At 32.5% G+C, this 24,145-nt stretch overlaps 1 pseudogene; it reads left to right on the top strand.

The window, feature by feature from the left end:
• Positions 1–23,438, top strand: part of LOC134705818 (glucose dehydrogenase [FAD, quinone]-like) — a 30,259-nt pseudogene extending 6,821 nt beyond the window's left edge.
• Positions 23,439–24,145: the final 707 nt, after the last annotated feature.

The following is a 24,145-nucleotide window of genomic DNA, read 5'->3' as shown; positions in this document are numbered from 1 at the left end:
ATGAAAATATTCCAGTTCTTTGGAATGAATTTTGACAATTGTCTGGTCGCTTTCTAAAATGCAAAAATAATAAAGATACCGAACTGATTTGGAACAGGCATTTCCCTAAGCTTCAAAATGGTGAAATCAACCTGGATTTATAGTAAAGTTACAATTTCAATTAGGACATATACAAATCTTGAAAACATTACCTAATTCACAAATTTATTCAAACAGTTCCAACCAGTTATTTTCACTTTTTCAAGGTTTTAATTGAGCATAAGAAGGCAATTGGTGTGGAGTTTATCAAGAATAATAGAAAGGCACAGGTATTTGCCAATAAAGAAATAATTGTTTCTGCTGGGGCAGTTAATAGTCCGACATTATTGATGTTATCTGGAATTGGAGCAAAGAAACATTTACAAGACCTCGGGGTATATGGATTTAAAGTATTCGTAATTATAAATAGAAATCATATAATACATGTAACTAAACAGATTACCTTATTCACTTTGTACACATAAAACTAAAAACAAATATGAGGGATAATTAATTTTGGAAACAAATAACTCATATGTGGAATTAATCGAGAGCATTTGCATATTATACTATGCATAACACATGTACCACTGATCGCCGTGTATTTGTATGCTTATGCATTATACTTTCGTAAATATATCTCGGTCATTTGACGTACTAGTTGACAACATATATGTTGGCATGCATGTGCAATGCATAATACTTCTGAAAATCATGTGTAGCTCTGTGTTTTAAAGTCATTGATATGTATTTAACTATTTCAGTCCAGTGTTGTTGTTATAATCCGGAGAAATGAATTTCTTAACAAATACGTATTTTTGTAAAATAGCCTACCAAACGCGAAAATGTCATCATAGCTCTATAAATAATTTGATGTATACGAAATCGTCAATTGGCTACCTGTTAAGGACATTGCTTTGATTGACGATGCAACCATTTTCCCAGTGTAAAGTGGCAATTTTCATCAAAACTATGATGAATAGGCAGTAAATTAATTTATGCAAATAGACGACAAATAAGTCCAAAATTACCTATCAATATGACGCTGCCTTGCAGATTGTCTCACTTGTTTTTGTCATGATATGATCTTGATATATATGATGAGTTTATTTACAAAATATCTACAGAAAGGTCAAACGGTTGCAATTGAATATCGATACCTCAAATGTGTTAATGCCGTGGTATGTCAATTTCTACATTATATTTGCGTTTGTTCTATTTTGAGATCTATTTCAATAGTTCGAGAGATTCTTAAACAGCAAAAGGGGTCAAACGTATGCGATTTACAAATAAGATGATCAATTGTGTATTCCCTATTTATGTTATTCCTTTCATGACTATTTATTTGTTTATTTTAACTATTTTCAGCGATCATCTTCTAGAACTTGATTTATATATATGATTTATACCCATAAAAATATCAAACCGACAACAAGGCCAGACCTATGCTAATACTGATGATAGGAATCGTCAAATGACTCCCCATTTTGGTTACTAGTTCTGCCTTTTAATGACTTACCCATGAAACATAGATTACTCACTTGCTTTTTTATGATGTGATAGTGTTTATTTTTTACAAAAAGTTCTAATCAACCTGTTAATTCCAAAATACCTCGTGCAGAGTACCTAAAGTCGAGAGTACCCTACAAGGTGTACTTGATTTGGTCAGTATTTGTATTTGTTCTTACCAATAACTACATTAATAGACTTGTTTTAAGGAAATCAATGCTAGCACTGCATGTAATAATCCTATATCTATCGGTCATCAAATTGCCAAATATGATAGAACAAGGATTAAGGCGGTGGATTTTCTATAAAAATTCCATATGTTTAGCATTGAAGCAACAGAAGGGTACATAATCCTTAAATACATTCTTTATAAAGCTCTGAAGCGTGTTACATACTAATTATATCACACCTTTCTAACATATAAGATACGGAATTTGACAGAGTTTATCATCCAATATGGTGAAATAATGTATTCCTGTGAGGTATCTTGTGTATTTGTTACTAAATTTAGCTGTGGATATATATTAAGACGCCTTTGATGATTGGATATCTGTGATTCAAACATTTTGTGATCGTAGTGGTCTGCACGTCTTTTGTTATATGCATAACACAAGATGGCTTTGGTTTTAGCATTAATAGTTATATAAGAGTTTCAAGAGAGTTTATAAGGATCTCATAACGACGAGAAGCAAGTCTAGTATGGTTAATTATATTGTATAAGATATTGAATCCTTAGCGCAATCAAATATATCATGTTAAACAAAACGTCGTGATGCAGAAGCGATAGGCTTGACTTGAAGTATTTATATGGTAACTGTTTATGTGCTTTTAAAACAACAAGCTACGAGATCATGGTAAGTGTGTTGAATGTACCGTTTCATTTAGGAATAGATTACCTTAGCCGTATTTGGCACAACTTTTTGGAATTTTGGATCCTCAATGCTCTTCAACTTTGTACTTGAATATTTATATTTATATAAATATAAATATTTTGATATGAGCGTCACAGATGAGTCTTGTGTAGACGAAACGCGCGTCTGGCGTAAAAAACTATAATCCTGCTACTTTGATAACTATCATTTTTTTTCCTCAAATTTCTGGATATTATCTACGATATGTTTATTGAATTGATAAGGATGCAATTCATACTGTGGAGGCGAAGGCCACATATTTGGACAAATAAAGGACAGAAACAAAAATGAACCGGAATGGCCTGATTATAAGCTCCAATTTGTCAATGCTGCACAAGATGGTGACTTCATTGAAGAAGGACTTGAGTTAAACTTGAAAAGAGAAGTATATGTTCTTCAACTGACTTATAAACCTATATGGAGTTATTTTCAATCAGAACGATAGGTCATTCTTTTTCAGAATCGACCCGGACGATACCATTTTTCAATACAATGCGCTCCAAGGCATAAAATAATGACTGGTTTTGAACAGATTTAATTCATTTTATTTTACATGAATTGATCATAACGAAAAGATGAAAGAAAAGTTGCAAGTCTTCTTCTCACTCTCGTCTGTTGAATATTCAACCGAAGCACTACCAACTGGTGCACCCGCAGCTGCAAATGGTTTTGTCTTTTTCTTTCGTCTGACGGTCTTAATCCATATAAAATATTCGATGCCTCTATTTCTTGATCGGCAGAAGTTCTTTTGTGTACTCTAAATGCATTACTACGATGACCTGCAATAAAAAGCTTAATTATTTTTGTGTTCAAGTCAGCACTTTTTTTTTATTTAACTGCATATTCAACATCACAATACAAGAAATAAAATAATATTCAAAATTTCGAGAAGCGAGTAACTCAAGCATGAAGGACACATAGACGATCGGACTAGTGATAGTAGATCTGATTACCAGAAATTTCGTGGTCGTGACAGATCCAATCATTTATCTTAATAATAAGTTTCCTGACGTCCCTGTACAAAGATAATTATATATTTTATTTACAATCATCAGTTCTCTATTAAAGCAATTGAAAATAACTGGGGAAAAGAAAAGATATTGGGAAATATCACGCAGACAAGGAAACCTTCTTTTTTTATTCAATTTTGTGTTGGATAAATAAGAATATTGAAAAGAAAATACTAACATTATAATGTTTCATTCTACTGTTATATTACCTACTGTTTCGGCAACACGTTGTTCTTCTATGCCTGCATTATAAAGGCATGTTGTAGCAGATGCTCAGATGCTATGGTTTGTGCACTTTCCTATCAGTCCAATACTTGTGCATAACCGTTTCACAGTGCCTTGAAATGTGTTGTGTCCAATAGGATTGTTTCTATACCATTGTCCATCTTTGATATGTTTTAAAAGTGTTAGTTAGAAACAATCCTTTCCTCCATTAGCTGGACTGAAATAAAAGAAAACGTTATGTTAAAAACACATAATGTAATAATGTAAAGATGATTTTAATTACAGGTAAATTACAGCTAATTTCTTAATGCTTGTGGAGTAACACTTTGACTGGCTTACTTAATTTATCTGTATAAATATAAGCGGAAGCATTGTATTTAAGATTGACATCTGCAACCAATAAAGTATTATTAAACAAGCATATATTCAAATTTGATTGGAAGTTATCCCAACTACAATTATAAATATATGTAATAGGACGAACAAGTTAACCAAAGTATTACCCTACATGCATTAGGAAATAAGCTGTAAAAGTAAATTATGTTAGATTAAATCAACAAATATTTCAAATGTTATCATATTCATTGAAGCAAGATGAGAAGATATATTAAAGAAAATAGTATGAAATCCTGTGGATTTGTATTGGAAAATTTAATGCAACCTTTATAAGGAAATCGGTACAGATACGGCTTTTAAATTAGTGGGGAGGGGATACTATTGTTGTCACTTTTTTTACCTATGAGTTTGAATGTCCGTCTTGTATCTTTATCCCTTCTTTTATCTTCATTTCAACGTACAAGGAATACCATTTGTCGGTTTTTTTTGTAACGGTTGAAAAGCATTAACGCGTTAAATAACCGCCCCCTTTTTTTATAAAGTTCTTAATAAATAATAAGCTACTTACCAAAGTCACTTGTACTTTTCAAATACAGTAACAATACATTTATTTCTGTTTTCTGGGTTTTCAAATGCTCGGAAACATTTTGGAACAACTTTTCTGTGCTTTAGGCAACCCGCGTTAGCTTTTGAAACATCCTTTGTGTACAACAGGTATCTTAATTAATCATCCTTATCTTGAAACGAGCCAGTTTTTTGTAGATTGGAATTAAGTCTGAGCCGTCGGTGTGCAGTACCTCCCCTTAATGCAAAATGTAAACAACATAAATAAAGCAATGTGTCTAGAAGTTGTTGGGGATTATCCACGCCATAGATATCTTGTCATATAATGACGTTTCTTCATCTACCGATATCACACCAGCCTGCTAGCACGTATTTGCCCAGAGATCTTCAGTTGCCCGTTCTTTCATGACAGCATCTTACACTTGTCTAGCCCTAAGAAATTCGGGATCCGTGAAGAAGTTAATACTGGACGATTTCTGATGACGAATATATTCCTGTATTGTGGAAAACAGGTCATAAATAATGTTGTACGGATATGTACCTCTGTCTTTTTTGTTGGCCTCTGCTATACCATAGTGTAACGTAGTAGACAGTTCTGTTTTGTGCATGTGTACCGAATCCTTTTGCAAACAATTCGGAGGAATTCCTAAATCATCTGACGTAAACGGCGCCGGGCTTGCCAACTATTAAAAGCATTGTAACCCCATTTATATTTTTCTACTTAAGTTTCCCCTATCTTGTGTTGAAGGTATTTAACTGTCTCTGACTGACCGTGTCTAAACTGATGACGGGTAATTTCCAAATCAGTATCACTTGGTTTCAAATCAAAATAACTTAGAATGTCACTTTCTTTTTTCCCACTTACTTGAGAGTACGAACTTTGCGTAATTATAATCGGGTCCCACTCTAACAAATCCATATCATCCATGGTCGTAAATTTTCTTTTTAATATAACTGGACAATGATAACACACTTTTATTTCTAAATTAGTGAGTTTTATTTTAATGAATTATTTTCACCTTATTTGCATATACATTATAATTTAAATGTTAGGCGTGATTATAACCAAAATAATTTGGGCAGAAACTCCCACTTTAATGATGGGTAAGATAGGATAACAATTTTTTGCAAAATTGTTAAAAAACAGAATATGTTTCGACGGTGTGTTCTACGACAAGAAAAACCTTAAAATATGCATTATCTATATCATAAAATGTCTTAAGCTTATGTAATATTTTCTATAAACATGATAATGAATAATATAATTTGTTTTCACCATAAGTTATAAGTAAACCATAAGGGGTCAATTTGATGAGTCTGATTATATGAATTTGGTGGTTTTTTTCTTATAAAAGATATCAACATCAGCATTGCCCACAGGACTAATAACACATTATTTACTATTCGAAAATGATAGTTTAGGTCAATTTACGTAATTGTATGATTGAAAGTTTATCTCAATTCACAAAACAACAGCCAGAGACACACACTTACACACGTAATATTTGATAGTCCCTTTTTGTAGTGACTTTTCTATAATGTATTTAAAATCAACTATGCATTTTTGTTTCAAACCAAGTATTTTCGTAAACATACTCACCAAATGTCCCGGACTTTTGTCTGATCAATGACATTAAATATTGGGTATTTCGTATTTTAGAAAAGTCTCCGTTCTTCTCTTGTTGTTGTAGATTTTATGGCCGTTTGAAAAGCAAAGTTCTATTGTATCTAATGTGTATTACTTTGATACATCATTAAAACAATACAAAATATATTCAGCTTATGTTTGTCGCTTTTAAAGTCTCATAAATTCCTTAAAAGATGTACATCAATAATGTAAAATACAAAACATTGAAAACATCATGTGAACTTTATAAGAAGGGAAACCGGTTGCGCCAACAGGTAAAGCTTCTTCTGCTTTGCTCATATTACTAGGCTTACAAATCCTCACTCATTGATTAGATAAAAGTCTACAGATTAGACGATTATTCTTGTATCTAAGGAGCTAATACTATGGAAACATTTCGCTATGGTATGTTGAGACATAATACGAAATCTGCAGAACACGATTACAATTTAAACATTGTTTTGTTATGCCAATCTAAAACGCACATTCAACTGTCTCTGACGCATCGATAGCGTGTTGTGGTTTTGCTTATTTCGGTAATTTTTCTTCATAACTCTTTAGCTGTTCTTATCGGTTGTTAATGTAAAGGCTATAATAAACATTATGTTAAGAATATGTAAAATTTATTGGCAGAGGGTTAATATTTGTTGAGATTTTGGAAGTTGAAAATTTGAAACTTCAAACACCTACATTCGTCAGTTAGATTCCAATTTAAAGTCGACCATATGTATTCTATGAAGATATATGATAATATGAACAGTTACACAGACACTTGTTTCTGAACAAGTTTATAATATAATTTATTATATAAATACAAAGCCAGGGGTACAAAATAAGTACATTTATGAATTATGACTGTCTGTTGAAAAAAGTTTCCATCCACCTCTACACAATGATTCTATTCCTATTTTACAAGCTGTCCGTTCGTATTTAACTTCATTGTGTGGGGGGAATCAAATAAGATGTAATGAATTATATTATTCGAAAGAGTGATATAGAAAGTTATATGTCCCTCGTGTTCATTTATCAGTAGAATTTAATGTTGAAATTTGTTTATATGAAACCAGAAGTATTTTAGATGAAATAGTTAAATGCTCTTCAATTTCGTACTTTATTTGGCCTTTTTGACACTTTTTTATTTGAGCGTAACTGATGAATCTTTTGTAGACGAAAATATAAAATGTCAATCCTGGTATCTATGAAGAGTTTAATTGAAACGTAAATAACAGTTATATTGAATAGTTACCTTGTAAGCGCCAGCTAGCTCCTGAACATACGTTTATATTTTTCCTAAAAGGGATCAGTTAAGTCTATGTCAAAGATAAAAATCAGCAATATTAGTGATGGATTGAAATTAAGCCTGGATCGATTTGTTAAAGACTAAAGACGTAATTCTCTTGAAATATAGGAAATTGAAGTTCTATCATATCATTGTATATTGGCCAGGACACTTGTCACTGTGACGACATTCTGTAACAATCTCTTTGATATGGTTCATTCTATATATTATTATAACATGAATCCTTTCTTATATTCAGGTTAAAGATCAGCTGAAAAAAACAGGAAGTAAGAAAGAGTTTTTTTGTCTCATCCTAGAAGTAAAAGATCCATACGTTTAAAAAGTGCAGACCCTTTTGATCATCCTATTACAAATCAAAACTACCTTCAACATCCAGATGATATCAATGTTTTAATAATCGGTATGTTTGAATTAAGAGGTTTGCCTCGAATAAAATTTTAAATTCAATACACTGTTTTAAAACATAGTAATTTTTTTTCAAAAAGAGAATGAGAAACACACCAAAAGTGTGAAAAATACAGATAAGGTATTGCTTTTGTTATAAAGATTCATGCAAATATGAAAATTTAATTAATTAATTAAAGTAAAGAGAATCTAAATGTTTTGTCTTGTATATATTTGAAACGAATTTTAATTCAATGAAGAAGCAGCAGAAAGTACTTTTTAAAGACTTCTTTCTTTGTCGCAAAAACGCTAGCATTTCACAATTTAAAGATGATTAGAAAATATCAACTCCCTAGACACTGTTTACCTTCTATATACATACCAATAATTTTGTATCTGAGTTTATGAGCTACGGTCCTTGTTTGGAAGATATGCAAATTCAAAGTAACCTAATTTCGTAATGTCTTTTTCAACCAATTGAAGAGAGCAACAAACTTATGGCAAATTATAGTTAAGTTTGTGTGCTAATTTTGTATAGTTATGCGTTACAGATCACCTGGTTAACAACTCAACAAAGACGAAAAAGCAATAAATAGACACGTTCGACACAATCTGCTAGTTAATGTGTGCTTTTATTGATTTAATAGTTGAGATAGCCAAATGTCCGAAAAGAAACCACCGACTTTCTGTGGAAAAACTTGCAATCCTAGGTAATTAATCTTATAGTAGTAAGGTTTTTAAAGCGTCACGACCTTAGTGTTCGCAGACTATTGATACAGACAATTCTGAGATCACGACAACCGAGGCCCGTGTCATAGCGAAGTTTCTGAATATTATATAATCTCTACGAAATTATCATTTTCAAATTATGTCTTCAGCTATTAGAAAATCACAATAAATTGCATCTACCAAGGCAATGAAAGAAATTGGTGCAACATTAAACAAATTTGTTATTGATTGGATATGTGACAAAGAAATAATGGACAGTGATTCATATTGGGAATGTATGTTACGTCATTTTGCAGTAACTGGTAACCATCCAGTGTCAACGTGTAAAATGGGTGATTTTAACGACACAACAGCTGTTGTCGACCCAGAATTAAGGTAACGAAAGTTTGTTGGACATACACACACATATATATTTATCATATACTAAGTAGTTTTGAATATTTGATATATTTCTTATATTTAGAAAATAATACATGGCAAAATCCAAAGCACATGCCTTATCAACCTCACCTACAGGCCCTCGTGTCGATAATGGTATTTCGGGATAATACGGAATATGATACGGATTGGGCTATGTATTATTCTCCTTATATAAGAGATGATACATATTATTGATATTTTGTAATATGTTATAGGAAAAAACACATAAAATGAAGACATTGGATTCAAGATATTTTGATATTTCTATCTCACAGAAAACAATTTCAAATCCATACTTACAGAAATCAAGAAGTATTTTCAGAGAAGTCTGTCCTGTAAATTCTTGTTTTTAATATTGGTGCAATACCAAGTGTGTTGTCGTTAAGTGATGACATCAGATATCTGAAGTTATCCTGATTTAGAATAATTTCTCGCAATTTGATTGGCTGATATTGTCCTGATAAATTTCAGTACAATTTTTAAGTACGTCAATTGGAATTGTCTCCCTTAATCATTTTGTCAATTGGAATTATCTCTGTTAATTATTACGTCAATTGTAAGTATCTCCCTTGCATCATTGACCTAATAAAAAAAATAATTGCGTTGCTTTATAGTTCAAAATATTTCTATTTTTTCAGTTTTAGATTAAATATCTAAAATATATTTGGTTGATGTACTCCTTATGTTGAATTCGAATATAACAATATGTAATTTAACAAAATCTGAATAAATTTGTTACACAGTGTTCAATTGTCCTAATATGGAATTTATCGGGCCAATAAAATTCATTTCGGGGTTGGCTTCGCCTCACCCGATATGCATTTTGCTGACCCGACAAATTCTCGTATTAGGACAATTGCACACTGTGTAACTAATAATCTTATCAGTAATTCTTTTAATTTAATTGGTTTAATTTTAGGGTAAGAGGCATAAAAGGACTTCGAGTAGCTGATTGTTCCGTTGTAAGACGTCAATTATCTGGTAATACAAATGCACCTTGCATAATGATTGGAGAAAAAGCTGCAGATCTCATTAAAGGGAAAGACACGGTCGGAGAATTTAGACAACAAATAAAATCTTTAAAACATTAATATGCTGGCTCAGACACAATTTCTAAATAGTTGCCTTTGATACATTTTTAGAATCAATTCAGGAAAATACATAATGGTCAATCATCATAGAAATTATTTTGACTGCTGATTATATTAGTGCTACTTCTAAAAGTGCACTATTACCATATTTAAATTTTGCATCTCTAAGGAAATCTAGTGATAATCCACGGATAGATGTCCGTGCATATCATATTTTGTAGAGGATACGAGGAGAAGATCGCATATTTAATTATTTTTATAATAATTGTAAATTATTCATCATAGGTATATATCAAATTAGTTAATATTGCTAACAATCTTTTGAAATACTTCATTATGTGTACATTTGTAAATACATATGTTGCATTTTTTATGGAAAGCACATAAAATCGGCTAAAAACCTTCTAGAATTTGTCTTCAAATCATCACATCTCTGTAATTGTACTCCATAGATTTTTCCTTAAAAAAAAGGTATGTTCGTTTTAATGGTGCAAAATAAAGACTGCGTTTTTATGGTATACATCATTTACAGTCGTGCCTTTGTAATTCTGTTATGTTGATTAAATATACTATACGTTGAATTCGACATCATGATATGTGTTTCTTTGCATTCTTTCCAATCTTCGAACTTGTTTTAAAAATACTTATAAATAGAATCCAGGTGCTTATCAAAAATGTCCGGAAGATCATATTTTCCATTGGGATAATATTAATTTTGGTATATACACTATAAAATGTTTAAAATAATCAACAAATATAATATTGAAAAAAGATCACGTTATTGTTGAATTCCAGATGCCCATGTGTTGTATATACTTCTGAAGCATATGAGATCACCCCCTGTTTTCAATCAAATTTATTCGTTCATAGTATGTTTATTTACGTTTTTTGATTGAGTTAAGTCTTCCAGCTGATATCTTATCGTGTGTTTTTCTATGTAGTGATGTTATACTATTGTTTCAGAAAAAGGAAGAAGGTTTGGTATCATTAAAACTTTTAATCCCGCTGCAAATGTTGGCACCTGTCCTAAGTCAGAAATCTGATGTACAGTAGTTTTCGTTTGTTTATGTAATTTATACGTGTTTCTCGTTTCTCGTTTTTAATATAGATTAGACCGTTGGGTTTCCCGTTGCAATGGTTTTACACTAGTAATTTTTGGGCTCGTTATAGCTTGTTGTTTGGTGTGAGTCTAGGCTCCGTGTTGAAGGCCGTACATTGACCTATAATGGTTTACTTTTATAAATAGTAACTTGTTTCGAGAGTTGTCTCATTGGCACTCACACCACATCTTCCTATATCTATTCGTGTCTCTCTATGTTTATTTTCTATATTGTATTTTATGAACTGTTGTTTGTCTGTTTGTCTTTTTTTCTTTTTTAGCCTTGTTAATTTGGGTTATTTTTTACTTATGAGTTTCGATGTCCGTTTTTGGTATTTTTCGTCTCTCTCTCTTAAAGCTGACTTTTGCCAATTTTTTCAGAAGAAATATGAACTTAAGAATGGATAATTAGATTATATTTAATATATGATCAAGTAGGGAATTATCAACTTTACATTCAGTAGAGACAACATTCACCTTGATACTAGTTTAGTGACGTGTAGGTTCTATAAACATCTAAATATAGCTTACCTTGACTAAAGTTTGTTAACAGTTTAGATGTTACAGTACTGCATGACAAATTCAGGTATAGTCATTTTCTGTCCAAGATAAGTATTATTATGTTAATATAATAATGTTTTCATATTGTTATATAAGCAGATAGTGTGAACAACACAGCATGTTACAGTATGTTACAGTATGCATCAAAAGTGCTTTTCTAGATTTACATTCATCGAAAACATCACCAAAAAATGAATGCATATTGCGTCTTGTTAATCAAGATTTTTGTTGTTTGTTTTGATATAAAAAAAATCATGAAAAAGTTAAAAGTTAGAATATATATGAATACTTGTCGAGTCCATCAAAACTTCATAATTCTAACATTTATACATCACATGAGAAATACTCAACTATCCTTATTTTCGGTTTAAATCTCGTTTTCGGATTTCTCACACTGTTTACGGTCGAATTGTTGGCTATAAGTGCTTCCATTCGATTCTTTTGAACTGTCGTTGATATTTGTCAGTGGGTAATCCTACATGTACCACATCTCCCTACGCTTGTATTGGTACATGATCGGAGTCGAACCTTCACGGAAAATCCAATGCACCGTAATTTTATGTAAACTAAGTAAAGGTGGAAAGAGAAAATGAGGGTAAAGAAGGTTTTGGACAATTTTTCTTTTCTATAGCATCATCAGATTTAAATGTAATTTCAGTGATTGATGGGGTTAATGGGACACAGCCGTCCTTTACTCGCGCGATGCTGAACGATTAATGTAAAATTCCTTTTAAAAAAAAAATTTGTAAGCACATGTTGATCATTTAGATGCTATTATAGTGCTACACCAATATATTTCCTTTGAACCTATCTATCGTTCAACAGAGATGTGTTGCATACCTTCAAAAAATAACTTCAAAATAGCTTTGAAAAGAAATTGAAATTAAGATATCTAATCTAGTTCTATATATTTGAGCATGTGCTCCAAGTGTTTTAAAGCTTACATGTTTTCGTTCGGTATGTATTACTAGACTATCTACCTACCATCCATTTTTAATGCATCGCCTGCACCAATTCAGTAATGTGACAGTTGTTTTGAATGATGTCTTAGATATTTTGAATTAGCCATTTGAATTTTCGTGAGAGTTCGGAGTATTTTATATTTAACTTTTTTCACTTGATTTTAGTAGCATGCATATATCATTTTCCTACGTGAAAACGGTCTATGGTTATAAGTGTTCAGATCATTTTGGTTTTATAATACAGGTATTGATAGTAAACTAATAAGTAACGGCATCGATTTAACTAAAAGTTATACAAATTCCGACGATTATTGACGTCTTTTCAATGGTAATCGAGACAAGATTTACCACATTATTTTTATTCTTCCTGATTTCCACTGCCCTTAAATTTCATTCTGATTTTGTCTTTCATCTATAAATTGAAGCGCCACTCAGGGCTGTTTTGTTGAAGAAAAGTCGTAAACGAAAGTAAGATAACCACCATTTTAAACTTTATTTTAGACAATGGTACATACTGCTGCCGTTATAACAGCTTTGTTTGCTGTTTTGTATTGGTTTACTTCAAAACAGAATCCAGATGACGCACTTAATATCAAAGTTAATTCAACATATGACTATATTGTTGGCAAGTTATTTAAGATTTTTAAGCTCACCTGGCCCGAAGGGCCAAGTGAGCTTTTCTCATCACTTGGCGTCCGTCGTCCGTCGTCGTCCGTCGTCCGTCGTCGTCGTCGTCCGTCGTCGTTAACTTTTACAAAAATCTTCTCCTCTGAAACTACTGGGCCAAATCAAACCAAACTTGGCCACAATCATCATTGGGGTATCTAGTTTAAAAAATGTGTGGCGTGACCCGGTCAACCAAACAAGATGGCCGCCACGGCTAAAAATAGAACATAGGGGTAAAATGCAGTTTTTGGCTTATAACTCAAAAACCAAAGCATTTAGAGCAAATCTGACATGGGGTAAAAATGTTTATCAGGTCAAGATCTATCTGCCCTGAAATTTTCAGATGAATCGGTCAATCGGTTGTTGGGTTGCTGCCCCTGAATTGGTAATTTTGAAGAAATTTTGCTGTTTTTGGTTATTATCTTGAATATTATTATAGATAGAGATAAACTGTAAACAGCAATAATGTTCAGCAAAGTAAGATCTACAAATAAGTCAACATGACCAAAATGGTCAGTTGACCTGTTTAGGAGTTATTGCCCTTTATAGTAAATTTTTAACCATTTTTCGTAAATTAAAGTAATCTTTTACAAAAATCTTCTCCTCTGAAACTACATGGCCAAATTAATCCAAACTTGGCCACAATCATCTTTGGGGTATCTAGTTTAAAAAATGTGTGGCGTGACCTGGTCAACCAACCAAGATGGCCGCCACCGCTAAAAATAGAACATAGGGGTAAAATGCAGTTTTTGGCTTATAACTCAAAAACCAAAGCATTTTGAGGAAATCTGACATGGTATAAAAATGTTTATCAGGTCAATAACTATCTGCCCTGAAATTTTCAGATGAATCGGTCAATCGGTTGTTGGGTTGCTGCCCCTGAATTATAAATAGAAATCACAAAAAAGACACTAGCTGTCAAATTAATCGATTTGACTCAAATTCTCATATTTGATTTATAACAATGTAAAGCATTCTCCAAATTTTAAAAAGTATTAAAAAAAAACAATTTGCAGTGCATGACATCGATAACAGGTATCTTTGTTTCGTGTATATTTGATTCTAGACGCCATCTTCTAGTAATTAACTATCAAGTTTAACTCAGAAGACTACCGTTGGTTATATAAGCTATGAAAACATGAATATAAATATAAATAGATAACGACCTCGTGCAATTGAAATTTTCTATGTCTGTTTAAGCTCGTATTATGGATTACGAATATATATAAATTATCGTTTTTACCTGTAGAACAGTGAGTTTTTGTGGATCGAATCAGTCAATCAAATGAATATAATTTGTTTCACTGTCGATGTTGACATTCTTTTCCTTTTAATAATTGACTACAAATAATTTCTGCGTTATCCATCGCTAGCCAATGGGTTACATTAAAGTTTAAATGAATATGAATTCAATGCGGTCGCATAATTCACTTACAAGTGAATAATTTATCATCAATGTTTCTTCGCTTAATATTTAGGCTGCTAAAAAATACTTATTATTTTACTAATTTACTTTTATTTATGATTGAACATAAAAAAATCAAACCTACAAAATGAAATTATAGCTCTAAAAATAGTTTGATATACCGGTAAACGAAAAAGTCAATTGACTCCTATTTAAAACATTGCCTTGATTGAGGGTTTATTCATTTTTCCCAGTGTAATTGACAATTTTCATTAAAATTATGATGGATGGACAGTTAATTATTTGACAAGAACTACAAATAAGTCCAAACTTACTCCTTGAAATACCGTTGCCCTGAACTCTGTATAACGTGTTTTGAGGAGAAATAATCAGTGACAAAAGACCTCCAGAAAGGTCGATCGAGCGAAATTAACAACCGTCTCATTCACGGAGTCATTGCCCTTGTATGACTGTTTCGACCTTTTTTTACGTTTATTCTATTTTGAGATCAATTTCAAATCAAATAATCATTTAATCATTTAATTGTGTATCGCCTATTAATGTGAGTACTTAAATAACAATTGATTTGTCCATTTTAACTATTATCAGCGGTCAATATCACTACTTTGATTTACTAGTATAGTTATTTGATATACCTATACAAAATATCAAACCGACATCAAGACCAGAGAACACAATGATAGAAAATATCAAATAACTCCTTATTAGGGTTACAAGTATTGAGTTTTAATTACTTGACCAGGTTTTTTTTTATCTCTTTTAACGAGGATATCATTCAAATTGGTTAAATCCACAATTCCTACATAAGAAAAGTCTCCAGATCAGGATAAAACATTTGTAATCAATTCGTTTGATGTGTTTGGAATTTTTGATTTTGCCATTTGCTGAGAGAATTCCGGTTCGAATTTTCCACAGAGTTTGGTATTTTTGTAATTTTACTTTTTTTCAATTTAGCTTTGTATGAGAAAGATGTCGGTAAATAAAGGCAAAAGTTGTATACTGCTGTTCAAAAGTCATGAATCAATTGAGAGGTAACAAAACGGGATCACAGACTAAAACTGAGGAAAACACGTCAATTATAATGGAAAAAAACGAAACAACAGAAATAATGAAATGCAACACAAATAAAAGCCATTAAATCCTACATAGAAACGAACTATTTGACAATAACTGACATATTCCTCCTGACTTGGTACTGGACATTTTGAGAAAATATGGGGAGTGTTCTGGCTAGCCAAACCTCCCCGGTACTGTTGTATGTAGTCTTATCCATTTTTATGGTCAGTTTCTGTGTGTGTTGCGTTTCGGTGTTGTGTCGTTGTTCTCCTCTTATATTTAATGCGTTTCGCTCATTTTTGGTTTGTTACCCCAATTTTGTTTTTTGTCCATGGATTTATGAGTTTTGAACAGCGGTATACTACTGTTGCCTTTTTTAGATGATGACGTTCCCTTGTCGTCATCTTATGGTATTTATATATCTTAACTTGTACGATTCGCTCGTTTATGTAACAACGTATTAGATTTTAGCGAGAGAAATTTATGTATTACTGAAAAAATATTACACCAGGGTTTTCGATATCACAAACTAGTCAAAAAATTTTCTAAATTTTATCATCGGTAAAAGGAAAAAGTTCGTAAATATAAATTAACATGCAGACGTCTTATACGTTCAGGTATTTCACATCCAATCTTTTATGGTAATATTCTTTACAAAGCACAAAAATGTCAGTATTCACCTCAAAAGCTTACAAAACCTTTAAACAGACTTATTAAGAAGGGATATAGTTACGATACTGTTCTCAGGTCATTGAATATTGCATATATTTGCTTTAATATTAATTCACTTATATGGTCTTTGCATCGGTACTAAACACATTTATTTAAAAAAAAAACAGTTGTTGGCATGACACGGGTTATATTCTTCTCATATATTTTATGATAGTATGCTACTAAACCCCTAACGGGGGGATTGTGCCTGATATTCATATGATGAAGACATAATCTTTCGATCAGTTTAATTGAGGTCTGGAGCTGGCATGTCAGTTAACTGCTAGTAGTCTGTTGTTATTTATGTATTATTGTCATTTTGTTTATTTTCTTTTGTTACATCTTCTGACATCAGACTCGGACTTCTCTTAACTGAATTTTAATGTGCGTATTGTTATGCGTTTACTTTTCTACATTGACTAGAGGTATAGGGGGTTGAGATTTCATAGACATGTTTAACCCCGTCGCAATTTTGCGCCTGTCCCAAGTCAGGAGCCTCTGACCTTTGTTAGTCTTGTATGATTTTTAATTTTAGTTTCTTGTGTATAATTTGGAGTTTAGTATGACGTCCATTATCACTGTACTAGTATACATATTTTAAGGGGCCAGCTGAAAGACGCATACGGGTGCGGGAGTTTCTCGCTACATTAAAGACCCATTTGTGGCCTTCTGCTGTTGTCTGCTCTATGGTCGGGTTGTTGTCGCTTTGACACATTCCCCATTTCCTTTCTCGATTTTGTTACTGATGCATGTGTTTGGCAAGTAAACAATTCAGATTCCTATAGGTGTCCATGTAGTATTCGATTTGGATTTATATTTCTAATTAAACCTTGCAATAGTTATATCATTTGTTTGTAATATAATTAGATACCGTTGAAAGCTGATTTACCCGTTGGGGAGAACTTAGAAGACCACATGATGTTTTTTATGAAGTATAAAATCAACCAATCATATACTGTAACTAAAGATTTGTCAAATTCAATGGCCAATACAATTTGGTACGAACTGACAGGAAAAGGTAAGAAATGTGGAAACAAACCATGCATAAAACAAAATTGTTCAACTAAATTTTCTTATTGTTATGATACAAACAGTGCAAGAAAAGCAGGAAGAGACTGACAAATATGATAGTTAAATAATGGAAATCGAATAGGATGATCTTATGCATGAATTTTGGAATTCCATCTTGTCGATTAATTAGCTTCACGACAAACGGTTCCACCAAACTACCAATGAATTAAAAAAAAAATAAGCAGAGCCCATTAAAAATAAAAAGGTATACATGAGTCCACATAATTATTTTGTAAGATTTCTACTTACAAACAAGTCAACAACAGTTTAAGTTATCGCATGATTATGAAACGCTTTTAGATAAGAATTAATTTTTTAAAAAAAGGGAGGGATGGAGATAAGATAGGTTTCAAATATAATGGATATTCAAATATATTTTGGCCGCAAGCATCACGAAAGATAAATGATTTGTCGCAATGTGCATCTGATGCAGAAAATGTGTACCGTTTATGTTACATGCAAGCACAAAACAGAAAGGCGAAATATACCAAAGATACTTTCAAACTCATAATTCAAAAATCAACTGACAACGCCATGACATTAGAAGAAAAGAAACAAAAGATAAACAAAAGTACTCCAAATTAATATAGAAAACTGAGCAACACGAACCACATCAAAAATCGGAATTGTTCGCAAGTGCAACGGAAGGATGAGCAGATCCTGCTACAAATATGGCACCCGTCATGTTGTTCGTGTAAGTACAAACCCGGTGATAAGTCTTATTCAGTAGGTTGCATTCTGTGGAAAGAGGACGGGATTGTAGGGAAAACACTTACAGCATAGCTGTCTTCATCTCTGAAACATATATTTCATAACAGTCAACCAACTCCGGATGGCGTTAATTAAATTTAGCATGAAATGTTTCCAACTTCACCACTAGAAACTTCTTGTTTGATAGCTTACTAATTAGCAGCAATCCTCTATCAACGACAATATGACAGGAAAAACAAACCCTGGAATAACGAATCAACTAGGAGGCATGTACTCTATATGCAGGCACTACATAGAAATGGAAAGTTCGCAGTTGGGAAGCTAAAATCATCACTTTGTCCTAAAGGTTTTTTTGCAAACGACAATCATTGTAAATATATAGTTGTACGTCAAAATATGAAACAGACTTCACTGTGTATATCGTATCCTTTATATCAATAAAATTGAGAATGGAAATGGGGAATGTGTCAAAGAGACAACAACCCGACCAAATAAAAAACAACAGCAGAAAGTCACCAACAGGTCTTCAATGTAGCGAGAAATTCCCGCACCCGGAGTCGTCCTTCAGGTGGCCCCTAAACAAATATATACTAGTCCAGTGATAATGAACGCCATACTAATTTCCAAATTGTACACAAGAAACTAAAATTAAAATAATACAAGACTAACAAAGGCCAGAGGCTCCTGACTTGGGACAGGTGCAAAAATGCGACGGGGTTAAACATGTTTGTGAGATCTCAACCCTCTCCCTATACATCTAACCAATGAAGAAAAGTAAACGCATAACAATACGCACATTAAAATTCAGTTCAAGAGGAGTCCGAGTCTGATGTCAGAAGATGTAACAAAAGAAAATAAACAAAATGACAATACATGTAATACATAAATAACAACAGACTACTAGCAGTTAACTGACATGCCAGCTCCAGACTTCAATTAAACTGACTGAAAGATTATGATTTCATTATATGAACATCAGGCACAATCCTTCCCGTTAGGGGTTTAGTATCATACTATCATAACGTATATGAGAAGAACATAACCCGTGTCATGCCAACAACTGTTTTTAGAATAAATGTGTTTAGTTCCGATGCAAAGACCTTATCAGTGACTCAGTGAATCAAGTTGGATCTAGATGCCATCATATAGTCTAACCATATGGGCAAATGTCCATGCAGTGTAACAAGCATTTTAAAAGCAACTGCGATACCCGTATGTTGCAAGGGAGGGGACCAGCATAGAATAGTACTATAAGAGGTCCATATATTTGAGTTTAAAATAATTTCAAAACTACGAGAGGCAAGTGCAGTAGGGCTATATATGTACTTGTCTGGTATAAGATAAAAGAAATTGAATATTAAGTGCAATCAAATACATCCTGTAAAATACAACGTCTTTGTGTAGGAGCTATAGACTTGTATTGAAATATTTATATGTTGACTGCTGAGATGCTTTCAAAAGAACGAGCTAACAGATCGTTGTTAGTGTGTTGATTATGTCGTTTGAGGTTAAGTTTTTATTTTTTTTATTTCTGGATATTAACTTCGATATGTTATGCTTATTTCTTTTCATAAGGATGGAATTCATACTGTGCAGGCGAAGGCCACATCTTTGGACAAATGAAAGACAGAAGCAAAAATGAACCAGAGTGGCCGGACTTTCAGCTACAATTATTCAATGGTGCACAAGATGAAGACTTTATTGAAGACGGACTAAAATTAAACTTGAAAAGAGAAGTAATACTACATGATCTTAAATTGCCATAAAATTTCTTATGTATCTCGTTACTAAGGAAAACGTAATTTAGAAGCATAAATTATGTTATTCCTACTGATTTGATTATTTAAAAAAAAATATGAAATAAGATCAGTTAACTGAACCGATTTACATAGAAAAGCTATCGTATATACAGTGTATTCTATTATGTTCTGGTATTTCATGTCCAATCTTTTATGATAATATTTTTTGCAAAGCACAAAAATGTAGGTTTTCACCTAAAAAATTAAACAAACTTTAAACATATGTATTTAGACGGGATATAGTTACGATACTGTTGTCAGGTCATTATGGATGGCATATCATGGTATTAATATTGATTCATTCATAGGTTCTTTGCATCGGAAATAAACACAAGTCAAGTTAGGAGCCTCTGGCCTTTGTTAGTATGGCGTTCATTATCACTGAACTAGTATATATATATGTTTAGGGGCTAGCTGAAGGACGCCTCTGGGTGCGGGAATTTCTCGTTGCATTGAAAACCTGTTGGTGATCTTCTGTTGTCTGCTCTATGGTCGGGTTGTTGTCTCTTTGACACATTCCCCATTTCCATTTTCAATTTTACATTTATTCCAAAACCAGTTGTTGGCCTGGTTATGTTCCTATATTTTATGATGGTATGATGCTTAACTGCTAACAGGATGGATTATGCTTGATTTTCATATGATGAAAACATAATATTTCAATCTGTTTAATTGAGGTCTTGAGGTGGCATGTAAGTAGTCTTTTGTTAATTTGTGTATCATTTTGCTTAGTTTATTTGTTACCTTTTTCAGACATTGGACTCGGACTTCTTTTAATCAGAGTGTAACTGTGTGTATTGTTGTGTGTTTCTTTATTCTACATTGGCTAGAGGTATAAGGGGATGATTGAGATCTCACAAAACATATTTAACTCCATTGCATGTTTGTACCTGTCAGGCTCAAGTCAGGAGCCTCTGGCCTTTGTTAGTCTTGAATGTTTTGATTTTTTTAATTTTAGTTCACTTATATGTTTTGGATTTTAGTGTGACGTCCATTTTCATCGAATAAGTATATATTTCTATTAAGGGGCCAGATGATTCTCACCTCCGGGTTTAGGATTTTGTCGTGGCATTGAAGACCCATTAGTGAGATTCGGCTGTTACTAGTAATTATTTGCTCTTTGGTGAGGTTGTTGTCGTTTTGACATATTCCCCATTTCCATTCTTCCATTCCATTTCATGTCAAAGGTTTACATCAGCAGTATCAGAGATGAATTTGAAAATAAGCCTGTATCGATTATTTAAAGGAGTAATTCTCATGGGAGATATGCAATTAAAAACTCTAACAAACCATTGTATATTGGTAGAGACGCTTGACACTTTGACGATAGTCTTTTATTTAGCATTCTCTTTTATATGTTGAATTCAAGCTTACCATGAATCCTTTCTTATTTTCAGGTTAAAGATCAGCTGAAAAAAACAGGAAGTAAGAAAGAGTTTACCATGCTGAGCATTTTGTCGCATCCTGAGAGTAAAGGATCAATACGGCTAAAAAGTGCAGACCCTTTTGATAATCCTATAATAAATCCAAACTACCTGCAACATCCGGATGATATCAAAGTTTTACTAAGCGGTATGTGTAGAGGTTTACCGCAATGGACTCTTGAAATTCAACTTATATAAATCATTTTAAGAAATAGTCATTCTATTTTTAAAGAGAATGAAAATACACCAAAAGTATGAAAAACTATGCTAAAGGTATTGTTTTTGTTTTCAAAGTCCATACAGTTGAGAAAACGTAAATCGTTAATTCCTATACTTTTTATCAACTTTTCTTACAGGAGTGGGGCGATTATGCCTCTATTTTTTTTTTATCAAACGAATGCTAGACTATATAAAAAGTAACAAGAAGCTTTAATTACAAAAATAAATGAAAAACAGAAATAAAACTTAACTTTCGGCATAATCAATTATTTCATGCATGCTATTATTGTTTTTATTAGATATAGCAAGGGTTCACGGAAAGAACCACCGACTAAGTCACTTTTTTTCAGAAAAAGTTGCAATCCTTGATAATAAAGATTATGGTTTTAACCGTCACAACTTCAGTGTTCACAGGCTAGTGATACAGAAGATTAACTTCTAAGACCTCTCGATCACCGAGTCCCTTAGCCCCTTATAGCGATGAAATAATACATTTTCTTTTTAATATTTTGTCTTTTCAGCTATTAAAAAATCACAACAAATTACATCTACCAAAGCAATGAAAGAAATTGGTGCAACTTTAAACAAATTTGTTATTGACGGGATATGTGACAAAGAAAAATTTGACAGTGATTCATATTGGGAATGTCTATTACGTCATTTTGCTGTGTCTGTTTACCACCCAGTATCAACGTGTAGAATGGGTGGACCCAACGACAAGACGGCTGTTGTTGACCAAGATTTAAGGTAAGGACTGTGTGTGTACATATATAAAGGCAACAGTAGTATACCACTGTTCGAAACTCATAATACGATTAAAAAAATAATCCGAGTTACAAACTAAAACTGAGGGGTGATACATGTAACAAAACGATAGAAGATACAAAATAGAAAGAAAACACCTATAATATATAAACATTGGACGTCAAGATTTGGAATCTATTTGTATACGTTCATCTGACTCGAAAGATATATGTACTTTGCAGAAAAATGTCAATATTGATATTATTATCATAATCAGGGACGTATATAGTATATAAGTCCTTGTCATAATTGAGTACTTTTACTAGCAATTTCTTATTTTGGTGCAATATCGAGTATCTCGTTTAATTATGACATCTAGCACAACAAACGATCGTACCACTGCAGTATTATTTGTAAATACATTCTTTTTTTCATTTTAGAGTTAGAGGCATAAAAGGACTACGAGTCGCTGATTGTTCTGTTGTAAGACGTCAAGTATCTGGTAATACAAATGCTCCTTGTATAATGATAGGAGAAAAGGCTGCTGATCTCATTAGAGGAAAAGACACTGTCGGAGAATATAGACAACAAATAAAATCTTTAAAACTTTAGTTCTTTAGACTCAGAGGCAGTATTTTTGGCCATCTAAATACTAGAGCTTACAATTAATTATGTAAAATACATATTGGTCATACTTCATATAAACTATTTTGATAGCTTATCATAATTATCATCGTTAATAAGGGGTATGTCCTGTACACAAACTTTAATTTTGCATCTGTAAAGAAATCAAGTGACAATCCGGATAACGGTGTGTACAGAAAATGTATCTTCGCCTATTCTGAATAAAATTGATGGCATACTTTCTAAGTATTGTAACCAAGATTTTAAATGTTATGATTTTGCGTCCAGAGAAAACAATAACATGCAAATCATGAAAAAACACGTTTGAGTGATATGAATGTAATTTTTATGCAGCCTTCTTTCTGCATGACCAACAAAGGCTATTAACAAGTTTGTTCACATTAAAACAGTCCACAGGAATTCATGTCACATTTTCTACCTGGACACATTTTCTGAATTCGAGTCGACATGTTTTCTAAAAGCATAACAGGAAAAGCAGTAAATCCCGAGGTTTGGTTAGCCACAAAACCAGTTACTACCCACCGTTTATTCATAAAATGTCCTGTACCAAGTCAGGAAAATGGCCATTGCTATATCATAGTTCGTTTCTGTGTGTTGCATATTAGTGTTGTGTTGTTGGTATCCTCTTATATTTGATGTGTTTCCCTCAGTTTGAGTTTATAACCCAGATTTATATTTTTCTCAACGGATTTATGAATTTTGAACAGCGGTATACTACTGTTGCCTTTATTAATTCAAGTATTTAGTATGACTCAGCCACTGATGGAACTAGCTATACTTAGCTGTCAGTGCAATACTGCTATTTCTCAGACTGTATTTGAACAACACCAATGAAACTCAAGTATTGTCAAGTCTTAGAAATTGTTGGAATCCTCCATTATTTTAACTTGATAATATCCCTCTATAGACCAGTAGCTTGACAGCAGT

Source organism: Mytilus trossulus, chromosome 2 (assembly GCF_036588685.1).
Source record: "Mytilus trossulus isolate FHL-02 chromosome 2, PNRI_Mtr1.1.1.hap1, whole genome shotgun sequence".
NCBI lineage: Eukaryota > Metazoa > Mollusca > Bivalvia > Mytilida > Mytilidae > Mytilus > Mytilus trossulus.
Note: the sequence above shows the minus strand (reverse complement) of the source record. Positions and strands in the feature narration are given on the sequence as shown.